The sequence below is a fragment of the Tinamus guttatus genome, unplaced genomic scaffold, assembly GCF_059628265.1.
Source record: "Tinamus guttatus ecotype Peru unplaced genomic scaffold, ASM5962826v1 Tinamus_guttatus_pri_ptg000078l, whole genome shotgun sequence".
In the NCBI taxonomy this organism is placed as follows: Eukaryota; Metazoa; Chordata; class Aves; order Tinamiformes; family Tinamidae; genus Tinamus; species Tinamus guttatus.
This window is the reverse complement of record NW_028288612.1, coordinates 126,039-142,935: the sequence shown is the minus strand read 5'-3', so window position 1 is coordinate 142,935 and position 16,897 is coordinate 126,039.

Below are 16,897 nucleotides of genomic sequence, written 5' to 3'. Positions count from 1 at the left end.
TGTTCCAATCATTTTGGAGGGTTCTCTATTTCCATTTCTATTTATGTTTGCATAGCTTCAATTTGGTTTCCTCCCCAGAAATTGCTTCCTCTGCTCCAGTAGCAATGGCTCCCAGTCCTCCACCGGTGGGGGGGTGTCAGGGATTGCAGCTGGTCAGTGAGATCCCTGACTCCCTTGGCAGAGACTGTTAACCTTGAGAAGATTAGAATGTATCTGTGAGATACGGAGTTCACACCAAGACAGCAGACAGTTGTTAGCAAGTTTAAGGAGGTTTGGCCACCCAATCATAAATCTGTTACTAGCTACTGTCCTTTGTAGCCCTCACCAATAAGCAGCAGCCACGACGAGGAGAGCGGGGTATAAATAGTGTACCTAAAAAATAATAAAGCGTAGTTTTGCGTTGCATCTACCCCAGTTGTTTGTGTTTTTGGCCGCCACGACTGCGACAACTGGTGACCCCGACGTGATAATAAGAAGTGGACCGCCTGGCGACTGGCGGTGGTGGCGGAGCCCGGCGGAACTTGAGAGCAGCGGGGAAGCTGCGTGGTCCGGACCTGTGATTTGACTCCTTGTGAAGGTGAGCCGCCGGGAACGGGATTGACACCTCTTGAAGGTGCGAGTGGGACTGACACCTCTTGAAGGTGCGAGTGGGACTGTCACCTCTTGAAGGTGCGAACGGGACTGACACCTCTTGAAGGTGCGCTGCAGAGAACGGAAATACACAGACATGGGGCAAAACCTGACAAAGCAGGAAGCCCTAGTTTTATCTACATGGAAGACCTTACTTGCTCAGAGAGGTATTAAAGTTACTGACTATGAGTTACGCCGCCTGTTGCTCTGGTGCCGAGGACAGGGGTTTGAGGCCACTTCAGCTGTTGCATTTAGTGTGAGCGCTTGGCAGAAGGTCGGTGATAAGCTGTGGGATGCGCTTTCTAGAGGCTCTAAAGAGGTAGAGGGTTTGCCTACTACTTGGCGACTGCTGCAGGACACCTTGGAGGATTGGGCAGCGGGGCACAACCAGGAGAGCATTCCTGTGATGCTGGAAAGTACCCCCCTATTGGGGGAAGACAGAGAGGACCAGGAGAAGCATCCTTCTCCTATAGAGTCTGTTACGGAGCAAATGGACGCTTTGCAGTGCTCCACGGGCACCTCTGGGTCATTGAAACATGAAACCAACTTGAGTCGTAAGTACCCCTCGCCTGATGAGCTGGTTAAGATGCGGCGACGGGGGAAGTCTCCCAGTGAGTTTTTGCCCCCCCTCTATAAGACACCTGCGCAACAGTTGGCCGAGTGGAATGCTTTAAATAAACCTGTGCTTCCCTCTGCTCCTCCTGAAGAGGGGGAGAAAGAAAATAATGAAGAAATCCGCAGTAAAAAACGTTTCCCACCCCCCCTCCCCCATGACTCCTCGGATGAGGAGGAGGAGGAGGCGGTTTCTGCTGTTCGTCCTTCTGTGAAAGAGACTATAGGGAGTTCTCAATGTCGGACCTTGAGATTAGCAGCTGAACCCTGGACTCTCCCCCCCGTCACGGTGACTGTGTTGCCGCGGCAGCCTGGCAAATTCTGGGATCAGGTTAGAAAAAAGGCAGCCGAAATGGGGCAATGGGATTTGTTAGATAAGATCGGTTACCCCTCAGAGGCCTCCACTCAAGTTGTCGGCTGTGGTTTGGAAGCTTTTCCTGTGTTTAAGGCGGCCCCCAACTCGGGAAGAAGGGATGAACATAGCACGATTGCCTGGAAAGTAGTGCAAGACCTGCAGACATGTACATCAAAATATGGTATTAACTCTTCAGAGGTAATGCGGCTGATCCGAATTATTAATACAGATCTTTTAGCCCCGTATGATATAAGCCATCTTGCTCAGATTCTGTTCCAGCCTGTAGAGTATCAAGTGTTTATGGAACACTGGAGGAGATTAGCTGAGCGGGCTGCACTAGACAACATGCGATTGCCGCAAGGAGATCCGCGGCAGGGAGTTGGCCTTGACGCTTTGATGGGAACGGGCCTTTTTGCTAACCCTGATCTTCAGGCTCAATGGGACCCTAGTATTCTTGAACAGGCACAACGTTTAGGTATGTCAGCTCTGACACGAACTATGGAGCTGGCCTCGCCCCGTCCTAGATATACAACAATCAAGCAAGGGGTTAAAGAGCCATTCTTACAATTTGTTGAACGGATTGCTACATCATTAGAAAAACAAGTAGAGGACGATGATTTGAGACAGAGACTGTGCACTCAGCTAGCTAAAGATAATGCTAATGAAGATTGTCAGAAAATAATTGAAGCAATGCCAGGGAATCCAACTATTCCTGATATGGTAACAGCTTGCTCAAGAGTGGGAACAATAACACATAAAATGACTGTTCTAGCTGCAGCTCTTCGTCCCAATCCCAGGTGCTTTGGATGCGGTCAGGAGGGGCATATCAAGTCTGCTTGCCCGTTTCAGAGTGCAGCTGCTAAGCAAAAAGGCAAAGCGGCAAGGCATTTTGCTAAGCCTGTGGACAATACTTGTAATCGATGTGGCAGGGTAGGGCATTTTGCCAAACAATGTCGATCTAAATTCCATATTAATGGCTATATTTTGACGGGAAACGAGGAAGCGAGCGCGAGGAGGCGCGCGAGGACACAAGTACCTCACACAGCGATTCCATGCATGAGAACACCTCCGACGGCTTATCCCTCTGCGACCATCTCACAGGGAAAACCCGTGGATCAGCAGGCATGGATGTATCCACCGCCGACACAGTAACTCTGTCAACTACGGATATTGTTAAAGTGCCTCTGGATGCAAAGGGGCCTATAGGCCAAGGACTCAGTGCATTATTAATTGGACGGTCTAGCAGTATTTTAAGTGGATTAATTGTTCATGTAGGTGTTATTGATTCGGATTATACTGGGCAAATTTGTGCTATGATGTCTACTCCCTATCCCCCAGTAACCATTCCTAAAGGTACCCGTGTTGCTCAACTTGTGCCTTTTTTGAGTTGTGTTCCTCACACAGAACTTAAGGAACGACGAGAAGGAGGCTTCGGTTCTACAGGTCCACCTCAAGTTTTCTGGTCGCAAATTGTATCAGCGCAGAGGCCACAAATGACATGTACCATCTCCAACAAAGGCTATTCACCATCAGCGTTGAAGATTACGGGTTTGTTGGACACTGGGGCTGATGTAACTATTATCTCTCAACATTCCTGGCCGTCATCTTGGCCCATTGTGAACACTGGGATGGGTGTAGTAGGGCTGGGGGGATCCACTCAAGGGGGCATGTCTCTTGTACCTGTGCTGATCACCAATCCTGAAGGGCAAATAGCAACGATCAAACCATACATAACCTCTGCACCCCTGAACTTGTGGGGAAGAGATTGTTTAGGACAATGGGGCGTTAGGATTACGACGGATTTTTTGACGGGGGCCACTGTGCTGCAGGGTGTTCAACGACCCACACTTGCTTTAACCTGGTTAACTGACAGGCCTGTGTGGGTGGATCAGTGGCCCCTAGCAGAGGAAAAGTTGCAAGCCCTGCAAGAATTGGTGTCAGAACAGCTTGTGACTGGGCACATTGAACCCTCTCACAGTCCTTGGAATACCCCTGTATTTGTAATTAAGAAGAAATCTGGCAAATGGCGACTTTTACATGACCTACGACAGGTAAATGCTGCCATGGCCACCATGGGAGCTTTACAGCCCGGTCTTCCTGCACCCTCAATGATCCCTATGGACTGGGATATTGTGGTAATAGACCTGAAGGACTGTTTCTTTACCATTCCATTAGCACCCGAGGATAGGGAAAAATTTGCCTTTACTGTATTACCTATAAACCATTCTGAGCCAGCCAAAAGATATCAATGGAAGGTGTTACCTCAAGGTATGAAAAATTCGCCAACAATTTGCCAATGGTTTGTTGCTCAAGCTTTATCTCCTGTTCGGCAGCAATTTCCAGACTGTTATTATTACCACTACATGGGTGTTCAGCACATGACTGGGATTCCCCATTCCCCTACAGGCCAAGCCATTGTTGAACGTTTACATGGCACTCTGAAGCGCCTCGTGCAAAAACAAAAAGGGGGAATGCAGGGGGAGTCCCCACAGGCAAGACTAAAGCTGTATATGTGCTTAACTTTCTTTCCTTCCCTAACAACTCTACTCTGTCACCCATTTTTTCACATTTTTCCTCTTTGACTATAACAGAAAAGGTACCACAGCAGGTACCGGTGCAAGCTCGTGATCTGGTTACTGGCCAATGGTCTGGGCCACATGAGCTCATAACTTGGGGAAGGGGATATGCTTGTGTCTCCACAGAAAGTGGGCCGCGATGGGTTCCAGCACGGTGTGTGCGACCTGTGTTGCAGTCGCTGCCCTCCTCATCCTCGGAGGTTATGGAGGAGGAGATTGGTGTCCAGCCCCTCCCTGAAGAATTGGCAACAACATCTGGGTAACCTTAGCCAACACCATCAATCAATCAAAGCACCGTATGCCTGGCTACCAGCGATCCTCGAAATCCTCTTTCAGGGCTTCAACTGCTGCCTAATATACTGACAATGGATCAATGAGATCAGAGATCCAGACTCGGGGTGAGGGTAAAGACTACAATTGCTCCAACTGACAGAGTATGCAAGTTGCAAATGGATGATGGATGGAAGTAGTTAAATAAGTTGTTTGGCAACTGGGGTTTGTCTGGGTGGTTTGAAGAAGTGAAGACGTAAAGAAAGTAAAGACGTAAAGAAAGTAAAGACGTAAAGAAAGTAAAGACGTAAAGAAAGTAAAGACGTAAAGAAAGTAAAGACGTAAAGAAAGTAAAGACGTAAAGACGTAAAGACATAAAGACGTAAAGACGTAAAGACGTAAAGACGTAAAGACGTAAAGACAGTAAAGAAAGTAAAGAAGTGAAGAAAGAAGTAATTATTGTGGTTGTGTTATTAATGGTACCTTGTTTGATCGGTTTGCTGCAAAGGGCCCTGCAGCAAACCGTTAGTGCCATTTTTGTAACACAAATACAAAAAGGGGGAATTGTCAGGGATTGCAGCTGGTCAGTGAGATCCCTGACTCCCTTGGCAGAGACTGTTAACCTTGAGAAGATTAGAATGTATCTGTGAGATACGGAGTTCACACCAAGACAGCAGACAGTTGTTAGCAAGTTTAAGGAGGTTTGGCCACCCAATCATAAATCTGTTACTAGCTACTGTCCTTTGTAGCCCTCACCAATAAGCAGCAGCCACGACGAGGAGAGCGGGGTATAAATAGTGTACCTAAAAAATAATAAAGCGTAGTTTTGCGTTGCATCTACCCCAGTTGTTTGTGTTTTTGGCCGCCACGACTGCGACAGGGGGGGCTTTCACGCTTTCAAATTCTGCACTTACTTGTGCTTAGTCAGCCCTCTGCTGATATATATTACACAATAAAGATCTAAAGACCACAGACACAGAAGGCACAAACACAGTTTCTATGCAATGGCACAATCTCACGTAGCTGTGCGCTCCACTAGTGAGTTCCACTGTCTCAATTGTCGAATCTCATCCTCGTCGCCAATTAGGTTGCGAATGGGCTTGGGACTCGGCAATAATCACACAAAACAAGGTGGCTACGGCTATTCAGGTGAAAGCACATTAAAGAAGCAAAGTATGAATAATTACTCTTGAGGTAATACTTGTCGGCAGGATACTGAGACTGAACATTCTCTCGAGTTGGCAGATTAGAGGGTTGCTGATAGGCTCCCAACTTGGCGGGCGTCCCCGCAGAGACAACGTAGGCCTCGATGTTAGGAGTCTCACCCCTGCCTCTCTCTGCACTGTCTTTTTATGCCCGGTGCATCCTGCCACATAGGGCCAGTACGTGCCAGCAGGCAGGCCGGGGGGGCGGACAAACTCCGCCTTCAGTCACATAACCTTCCCTCCTGGCTGCGCAGGTGCGCATCCCAGTAAATTGTCCCAGCTGTCAGTCTGAGGGTCCTGCCTTCCTCATCTCCCTCCCTCTCGGGTGTTTGACCTTCAAATTAATTTAGAGGATGTTTGCAGTTAAGTTGGCTACAAGCTCGATCGAGCAGCCGCCTTCAACTGCTTTTGGAGGAGGTCGACTGTGAACCTGGCTGAGCAGCCACCTCCGCGCTCCTTATCGCTCAGCCTGGGCAGGCAAACATCTTCTTTCTCAGGGTCTGGATTCTATTTCCCACAATAGTTTTATGACTCTACAGATCATACAAATTTCCACCTTTCAACCATACCTCGTGTCAGCATCAATATACAAAGGATACAACACATAATAGACATGAACATAGCAAATAGAAATAATAGCCCTAATAACGGTTTCTGTCCTCACTTAAAGCATTACAGTTCTTCAATCCCCACTTTAAAAGACAGTTCAAATTCCCCTGCACCTTCCCCCTGGCTTTCGTCAAGCCCTCAGCAACGTAAGTTTCCTTGATCTCATTCGCCTTCTCTTCCCCGGCCCCCCTTCTCCTTTTTTCTTCAAGGTGATCTAACAAGTCCTGGACCCAGCCAGGCCGTTCTTCAGGTGCGACAGGGGGGGTCTGGAAGCGGGGGCACAGACAGTGTAGGCGCCGCAGGCGCAGGCGAGGACGTGGGCGAGGGGGTGTTGGCAATGCATCGCCAAACACCAGCGGTTTTCGGTGGCGGTCTCGGTCCTGAAGTGCTCGCAAAGGCGGACGTGGCTCCGACGGCCAGTTTCCTTTTGGCTTTCACATTGGATTCGAATACTAGGTGGGGCTTGGCTTTGAACCCATTCTCTCTGCACCAGATCAAAAGCTTGCAGAGGGTCTGTTCATCAGTAGCTTGCTCCAGGGATTGCACGAGCCTATTCACCAAATTTCCGTAGGACTTCCACAATCCCTGCTTCACCATCGTAAATGATGGGGCCTTTCGTTCTGACGGCACTAAAAACAGCGCCTGCTTCCGCAAAGCATTATACATGGGCATCGAGTAGGTTGGCTGGGCCGCGAGGTCACCATAAAGACCCCGTCCCATAAGCATCTGCACAGTCACACCATACAACGCATCTCCCGGGATGTTATGTGCGTTCACCACCTTTTGGATTTGTTTCTCCCACTCCCTTTCCCATAGCAGATATTGTGCGGGAGTGAGGAGGACCATCTCTATGATTACTTCTTGCCACGTACAACCCAGGTCCTTAGCCGTTTTACTACCCTCAATGGTGGTGTCGCAGAGAGAGTCCCCTATCTCCTGCCACTCGGTGGCACTATACATAAGTTCCAGAGTTTGCAGATGTCCCTTCTCTTGTGCCCATTTTAACAACTCATAGAGTTTCTTCGTACTCACAGCTGTCTCTCGCTTGGCGAGAATGTGCAATAGCAGCTGTGTTGCCGCCTCCCAGTCCTCCCGGCAACTCAACGGCCCCGGCCCCTGGACTCCGTGCCCGGCACCCGGTCCCGGCGGTGTGGGTACCTCACACCGGATGCCGCTTCCCAGCTCCTCGATCCTCCGTCAAGCCGTAGCAACCCAGGATATTCCCCAATCCTCCGTCAAGTCGTGGCGACCCAGGATCTTCCTCGATCCTCCGTCAAGCCGTGGCGACCCAGGATCTTCCGCCCGCTGCAGCACCTTCCTGCCGTCTGGTCCGGACGTCCCTGCTGTCGGGTCCCCTGCCGTCAGATCCCAACGTCCCTGCCTTCAGGTCCCTGTTCGGGCGCCAGATGTTGGAACCAGCGCAGGACAACTGCACGGGCCTTCCGGGAGCCGAGCCAGATTACAAAACACGGACTCAATATGAGGTTAGGTCTTGCTCCGTTTATTAGCCGAAGTGGGCGTATATTTATACCTACAAGCATCTGAGGGATTTCCAGGCTAGTTATGATTGGTTGCTAGGAGGGTTGCTAGGTCCCGACCGCATAGGCTCTTTCCCAGCTCTGCAAAGTTGTTTACCTGAAGCGGCTAGCTCCTCATTCCCAGCTAGCTCCTCATTCCCAGCCGGCCAAGGACAATTCGCTAACACTCCCCTGTACATTATCAGCAAGGCGCAGGTGGTGCAGATCCTCAGCACAGCATTTCTCTACATATTTTGACATTATAATGAGCTTATAATGAGCAAAGTTCAAGCAAAGTTCATCTGAAAGGAGTGATTTGCCACCCTTGCTGGCTCAGCACCGGACATGTTATCGTATATCTCCCACTGGACAGCTACTGTGCGGCTTATCAGCGGCCCAGCACAGGGAGTGCAACAGAGTTTGGCCACGGTGTCTTCACTCTGCTCCATCCTCCATTACTCCCCTTTGCTGCTGCAAGGAGGGCAGATTGTGTTGCCTAGGGAACTGTGGAGGAGCTGAGTCCATGCTACCAACCATCCTGAAATTGGCAACTGTGCATCAACTGAAGAAAGCTTCTGTAATGCCAAAACTTCCATTAGGCCCTAGTTTTTCCTCTCAGTTCCCGCTTTCAAACAATTCTTCCACAGGACCTTATCAGGTATTACTAACCACAGAAACATCAATGAAGACAGCTGAGCATGGATGGACTCATCATACTAGAGTTAAGATTTCCAAGACTCCAGAAATCTAGACTTCTCGGTTGAAGGAAGAGGATGGGAAGCCCCAGCTAACTCTGTAGATCTGTACCGCTGGCTGGAAGCGGATCTGGAAAATAAATGCTGGGTTGCTGGGTCTGTGGGAGTCGAGGAGGATATGAAGACTACCCATGGGACCTATCGAACGCAGGTGGTTACTTAATAACCTATGCAGAGTCCAATATGCTTCTAAAGATGGTGTAGAGGTTTGTAAAAAAAAATATATATTGAAATATATATTGTTGAAAAAATAAAAATAAAAATAAAAATAAAAATAAAAATAAAAATAAAAATAAAATAAAAAAAAGAGGAGGGATTGAGTGGAATGCTCAAGTTTGTGTATTCACCAATAAGGGGATTCCCCCATAGTCTGGCTGAAGAGCAGGACAAAGGGAGGGGGGAGACTGAGCACAGCTGTGAGTGAGTGGGACAAAAGAGCATCTGCCAGGAGGTGGGGGCCTTTGCAAATTAGGGGGACAAAGGAGTCAGCTGGCCTTAGGTGAGAATAGATGGAAGGAGGCAGGGAGTTTGGTATAGGCGGGCCGGGAAAGCTGTAACTTCTGAGGACCTTGGCCATTGGGGATGTGCGGAAAATCTCACTGTCAAGAACTGAATGTCCAAAAAGGAGACAGAGGAGTCCTAAAACTTTATTCGAATAAAGGGAGAGTCCACCGGGCATAGCCCTGTGGGGTCTCTCAAATTGCTGGGGGATGCAGCCCCCCTTTTATCCTAATTTCCCGACCGAGGGACGCCCTCTCCTTTTCCCCATTGGCCAAGGTACTCAGCAGTTACAGCCTTCCCGGCCCGCCTACACGGAACTCCTGCCTCCCGCCATCTGTTCTCACCTAAGGTCACCTGACTCCTTTATGCCCCTTGCTGAAGAATGTGGGGGAATTGCCCTATTTCCCTCCTTTGTACATGTGGAAGAATTGTTTGAAAGCAGGAACTGTGAGGAAAACTAGGGCCTAACATAAGTTTTGGCATTACAAAGCTTGCTTGGGGTGATACACAGTTGCCACTTCCAGGATGGTTGGTGCGCATGGACTCTGCTCCTCCACAGTTCCCTAGGCAACACAATCTGCCCTCCTCGCAGCTGCAAAGGGGAGTAATGGAGGATGGAGCAGAGTGAAGACACCGCAGCCAAACTCTGTTGCACTGCCTGTGCTGGGCCGCTGATAAGCCGCACAGTGGCTGTCTAATGGGAGATATACGATAACATGTCCGGTGCTGAGCCAGCAAAGGTGGCAAATCACTCCTTTCAGATGAACTTTGCTTGAACTTTGCTCATTATAATGTCAAAACACACCTCCATCGCCAAAGTCACCCGCCTCCGAGGTACAACCACCCCTCACTGAGCGTGCGCTCTAGATTTTTGGTTGACTGTACCTTTAAATGAAAGCGAGAAACTTTTTCACCAATCAATAACAATATTAAGTATGACTCTAGTCACTCAAGCTCCACCTGAATGTAAAGAAAAGTATAAAAGGTGAACTAAGGATGTAAAGTTGCGGGGAAGAAACCATCGTAACTCCTGGGTCAGTCGACAGGCTGATCCCCCTTCCCTCCCCTCAAGTCGGGACGCTGCCTGAGGAGACTAAGGAGTGAGGAGGGGAGTAGAATCTATCGTAACTCTTGGATCAGTTGGGCTGATCTCCCTTTCCTCCCCTCGGACTGGCATGCTGCCTGAGGAGACTCGAGACTGAGAGCCCTCTCCCATCTTCTGGGGTGAGTGATCATTGCACGTTTGTACATCAGAGCTAGCTAAAAACCCCACGCTCTAGTAGAGAATTTCCTGTACTGACATCCGAAACCTGCTTTGTAAATGTTGCATTTGAATAAATCATACTGTTTGTGCACTCGGCTACTTGTTTGGGGAGAGGCGATCAGACCTACAGTTGACGGACTGTTCGTGAATCCGATACTGCCAGAGTCGAGCTTATAGTTGATCACACTATTTGGGAACTCGATTCACTCCTAGGAAGGCGATCGGACCTACCGTCCCCAGACTGTTTGTGAATCCGATATTGATTTGATATCTCCTTCCCCCATCACCACCACTACCACTAAGGCTTTCAAACTGCAACATTTTCACAGTAAAGGCCCCCACCTCTTGGCAGATGGCTTTTTGTCCCACTCACTCACAGCTGTGCTCAGTCTCCCCCCTCCCTTTGCCCTGCTCTTCAGCCAGACTATGGGGAAATCCCCTTATTGGTGAATACACAAACTTGAGCATTCCACTCAGGGAAAAGGAGAGGGCGTCCCTCGGTCAGGAAATTAGGATAAAAGGGGGACTTCGTCCTCCAGCAATTTGAGAGACCCCACAGGGATATGCCCCGTGGACTCTCCCTTTATTCTAGTAAAGTTTTGGGACTCCTCTGTCTCCTTTTTGGACATTCAGTTCTTGACAGCGAGATTTTCCGCACATGTATAACATGATAACTCCAGTAAAATGATAACTCCTGTAAAATTTTATCATCAAAGAGGGAACAGTATTCACAAAGTGACACAGAGGCACCAAGAAGTGTTTAACTACTCAGTTGCAGACTGCACACTGAAAATGGAGCTCAGCCACTGATGGTTAATTAAAACTCACAACACTAATGGCCGTGTACATACAGTAAGCAGAACTTCTGGTCTTAGCAAAAAACGCTCCATTAATAGTATTCTGCACAGCAAATATCACCAACCTGAAATTACTTCCATTACTACATGTCAAAAACAGTGATTAACAATGAAATGCACAAGTTCTAGAGTTTCCTGTCTCCTAAGGAATGGCTGGCCTGCTCTTGAACCACAGAAACCCATCAAAGGCAGAATACATTCCATAATGTTTGAGTCCCCTTTCCTTCATGAATGTTTTCATGAATATAGGTTGAGCCTTTAGAGGCCCACCTCTATGTTGCGGATGGGCTCGGGATTCGGCAATAATCACGCCAGAACAAGGTGACTACATCGAGCATTTATTCAGGTGAAAGCACATAAAAGAAGCAAAGTATGGATAACTACTCACAAGGTGATACCTGCCGATCTGGGCCCGAACATCCTCTCGAGCTGGAAGATCAGAGAGATAGAGTTGCTGACCAGCTCCCACGGAGACAGCGTAGGCCTCAGAGTTAGGAGTTTCTTCCCCTGCCCCGCTCTCTCCGCACTGTCCACTTTTATGCCCGGTGCATCCTGGCACATAGGGTCAGTACGACCCAGGAGGCAGGCCGGCGGGGGGGGGGGGGGGGGGGGGGTGGACAAACTCCGCCTCTAGTTGCGCAACTCTCCCCCCTGGGTGCACAGGCGCGCATACCAGTCGGGGGTCCCAGCCCTCAATTCGAGGGTCCTGCCTTCCTCCTCTTCTTCCTCATTTCTGGGAGTTTGACCTCCAAAGCTAGTTTGGAGGACATCTGCGGTTAAGTTGGCTACAAGCCCGGCCGAGCGGCCGACTTCAACAGGTTTCTGGAGGAGCTGCCTGTGAACTGGGCTGAGCAGCTGTATCCGTGCTCCTTATTGCTCAGCCTAGGCAGGCAAACATCTTCTTTCTCAAGGTCTGGCCTCTGCTTCTCCCAGGAGATTTTTATGACTCTACAGATCACAGAATTTTCCATCTCCAATACACTCAATCGCTCAGAATATTTCTATGGGTGTGTGTATAGTACACACTATATGTAGTATATCCATATATGCATATAGTACCAATGAGTGTATATATACATATGCATATGTATATATATATAGTTAATCTTCACTTTTGCACTACAAAATCTGGCAAGGTGGCATTCTCTGACAGAGGTTCTCCCGAAGAGGGTAGAATTTGCTGCTGCTTCCTTTTTGTCAAGATACAGTTTCATCAGCTGATGCAAAGGTTGACTCATCATAAGGTTTGCATCAATAATGCAGAAAGGTCACTGCAACTAAGCCTTTAAATCATCTTAGTTCTCCCATGCTGGCAGAGCTCTTGGAGTTTATGCAGAGCAGGAATAAGTCAGGTGCCCTGCATACTGATATTTCAGTGTCATACATGTTCATGCTACCATGCATGCGCTGACCAGAATAGTCTCCTTTAGATTAAAATTTTCCATTATAAAATATCCCAAGAAATACAATCAATGGCAGAGGACTGGGAATAGAGCTAGTTCATTAAGGCCACCTGTGTGGTAGAGAAAGGCTTTGTGGCACCACATGCAGAGAGGAATCTTCTCTGTTGTTGAAAGAGTGGGACATTTCATATACTTGAGGCCTTCTGCAAGCCTGTTTATCTTGTGTACAGAAAGTAAGGAGTCATACACATGGATAAATAATGAATGCACAGTGATACCGATGCAGCTGGAAATGCACTGCTTTTAGAGTTAAGCTACAGCCTGCAGTTTTGTGGAGTTGTCTGAGAGAGATACTACCAATCTGCTTGAAGGAGAGACCGAAGGCACAGCATTTGGTTAATCTGTCAGCTTGCTACAACCACACAAAATGATGGAATTAAGAGATGAAATCCAGTTCAGGTAAGCCTGTATAGAAATGGCAAAAGATCTTTGTCTTTTAATGCAAAAAAACCAAACAAACAACAACAAAAAACAAACAAAAAAAAACCCCACCACCACCAACAAAAAACTGGCTGGAGTTTGGAAGCTGGTTTATCTGAATGTTAGGCCTGGAGAGACAAATGTCTTTGAGAGGAAAAAATTGAGGGTGTGTGTGGGAGGGAGAGATAGTAGCTGTCCTAAGGTATGAAAAGACTGCTTTTTAGTTCAGCCTCTTTGTCAACATATGACATAGAAGAGGGTTTTTTTTCCCCCTCTTAAATAAATCTGATTTTTTTCTGAAATCGCAGGACCCTGGAAGTATTCAGATATTCCCTGTAGTGGTTTGTACTCAGAATTGAATGGCTTGTACTTTAATAGAAAAGTATGTTGGTCTGGAGAGAGGTAGTCCTGGGTATTTTTTCTTTGGGTAGGAAGGAAACTAACATTCTAAAACAAAACAGCCTGCAAACATTTTTACTTCCTTGCATGTACGAGAAGGTACATCAGAACCTTCAGGTTCTTTCAGAACCTGATTGAAATATTTTGTTTGGAGTAGAGGAAACTGCATGCAGAAAACATAGTGTTTAGAAAAGAAGGGAAACCACCAAAACGCCAATAAAGAAGCTTTCTTATCTGAAATAAGAAGGAATATCAAGAGTCATATTTTGCATATCTAGAATTTTTGGAATATTTATTTGTGCATAACCATTTTCACTTTTAGACTTTTTCAATCTGAGTATATGTTGTGATCCTACAGTTTTTCTGATGCCTGAAGTCCTACACTGTAAACAGCCCTGTTAGAGGTGTCCAATGGAATATGTACAGCTTGGGTACAGCAATGGAATATGTACATCATACAGCTTGGGTATCCGTTGGTCCTGTTACTACATAAATTTTACCTGACACTGCTAATAATGGAGATAAAATGTCTTTTTCACTTGAATTTATGTCACACTGAAAAAATTCAAAGATAAAGTTCTGAAGGTGACTTTTTAACAGAGGTTTTGACCTTGGAGGCATTTCCACGCAGATTTTATCTGCTTATGATATGCTTTCTATGCCTATACTCCCAGGGGGAAAAAATACATTTTTCTGTGAAAGTAGCCCAAAATAGATCAGTACGTGGTATGTGAATTTCAAAGTGAAAAGGAATGGCAATAGAAATGTTTTAGTTCTGTTTCTGCAATTGTTAATTGCAGAAGTGTTGCCTGAGGGGAGAATGTAGGGAGGATGGGGCCAAACTCTTCTTGGTAGTGGCTAGCGATAGGACAAGGGGTAATGGGTACAAGTTGAAACACAGGAAGTTCCATCTCCATGTGAGGAAGAACTTATTTACTGTGAGGGTGCCAGAGCCCTGGAACAGGCTGCCCAGAGAGGTTGTGGAGTCTCCTTCTCTGGAGATCTTCAAAACCTGCCTGGACGCCACCCTGTGCCATGTGCTCTAGGTGTCCCTGCTGGAGCAGGGGGGTTGGACTAGATGATCCCTAGAGGTCCCTTCCAACCTCAACCATTCTGTGATATCACAGAATCAAGTCTTTGTAACCCCCCAAGTGCCACAAGAAAAAGCATTTTTTGCTCCTTCATTGTTCCAAATTCATCTTGTTGCACCTTCTTTTGGTTCTGCGAGCTACTAGAACCAACAGTAAGCTGTACTCTAGAATTGCCATTTACAGTAACTTAAAGTAAAACTTTGCTGTAATTACTGTATTTTGAGTAATTCAGCTGCAAGTTAGAATTAGTAATGCTAAGATTGCTTTTTTGAAGAAAAATGTTTTGATTCAGTTTGGTTTAAAATAAGTCATAGAGGAAAAAGTATAAGTAATAAATTATATTATACGTCAGTAGGACTTCAGACTTATTTACAGTGCAGTAAAACTAAGGGTTGCATAATTGCTGGAACAGTTGCAGGTTTCAGAGAATGATGTAAAATGGTTTACTGAGAAGATGTTGGGTCATCCTGACTGGTTAGATAGCCTGTATTCCTCTGACTGACTTCCTCTATTATTTGAAAAAAGTCTGTCAGTGTATTTTAATCTATTTGTATGGACCCCATTTCCATGCTTTGTAACAGTGAATATGTTTATCCTCACATCAACATTTTAGGTGATGTTAACTGAACTGAAACACCAAGTGACTTACCTTAGGGAACCCAGGAAAAGCGTTAACACTTCCCTGCTCTTTCCTAGCTCATTCTTCCCTGTGCCAGGTTACTTTTGATTCCCTGAGATAAAGTGAAGGTTGAGTAGGTAGAAAAGGCTATTTGTGGTGCACAGAAAAGGTTAGGGAGTGGTAGCATTCCTGCTGACTTTTTTTTTTTGTTATTCCTCTTTCCTTTAGAGAGCCCTGCCCTTTGTAGACAATGTGTTTGGACTTGGCTAGGGAAGAATTGGAGGTGCCCCCTCTCATATAGGTCACAGATTGCCAGGTGCATCCAGATGTGCAGGTGGCTCTGTGAATAGGGTCACTCTCATGCAAGCAAAATTTCCTGTGCTTTTATATGTTGACATTATGTCAGAAGCTGGATTTCAAGTACAAATGGCCTGAGCATGAGTTTGTCATGATTTCTGAAAGGGTTTTTCATTCTTTGCAGATCTCTAGGACTTGATGTTTACAGGTCTTCTGAATTTGCAACCAGTCTAGTATGTGGACTGGATAAAAGGCTATTTTTGAAGCTGAACCTTCCTGCAGAAGTGTCTCTTTTGGACTCAACAATGTGGACCAGCTGTACTGTCAAAGTGATGGCTCACTGCTTCATATGAACTGTCCTGGGATCTGTAATCAGAAATACAATTTCAGTTATAGTTTTACCTGTTTTTCAACATGAATGAATATTTTGTAAAATTGTTTAAGGCTTCTTATGAAATTGCTAAACTGAGACCTATTAATTTTAAATTACTTAAGACCTTTTTCTTCTCTTAATAATACACCCTGGAGAATGATGGTGCATAGCTATTACAGTGCAATATACCAGGGGCAGTGCAGGTATTAATTACATTTTTTTGAAGTAATCATGAAGTAGTTAGTACTTCACACAGAGACTATCACCTCCATGCATAGTAATAGGAAAATAGAAGAGTAGATTGGTAGAGAAGTCACTTTCTAGAAACTCTGAATAGAATGGAAAATGCATGACCCTATTCTCATATGCTTTTTTTTTTTAGTCATTATTTAACTTAATCTAGATAAGGGGAAAATAGACTCATGTATGAGTATGGAGAGACCTTCTGAATCATCTAGCGCATCATATTTTACTGGCGCACCACAGTTCCTCACTATTTTATGGTTTCTCTGACATCCCTGTCCTTCAGCAGTGAAAGAGAAATTATTCCTAAGAAGACTCATTGCAGTGCAGTATTTTTTCCAGCTGTTGTGTGCTGCAGAAGTTGCTTTGGCCACTGAAAAAATCCATAAGTTGCATCATTCCCTGCTAATGGGGAGGTGGGGAACCTGATTCATATACATGTATTTTCTGACAGTTTCCTTCAGTCTATTCATGCTTGAAGACCTTTGCACTCCTGAGCAGACCTTCAAATGTGTTACTACTAGATGCTTGCAAGGAAAGCCCATCTGGAGATGGACTTGAAACAGAAAACTTGGTATGATCCACACATCACTTAATCTCACTAACAGGATGAGCAGTGACACTTTCAATTACTTCATTTCACTCATTTCAAGCTGCAAAATGAATCTTTATTGAAGTAGCCTTTTGTCAGAAGGAAGGTCTTTTACATTCTACATTTTCCCTGTACCATAAATAGGATACTACTGTTAATAATTAACAAGCCCCTCCAAAACACTTGAAATGGTTGAAAACTTGGAGTATTGCAAAAGAGGAACTTCTAGAAAAAGACAGGATCTTGTAA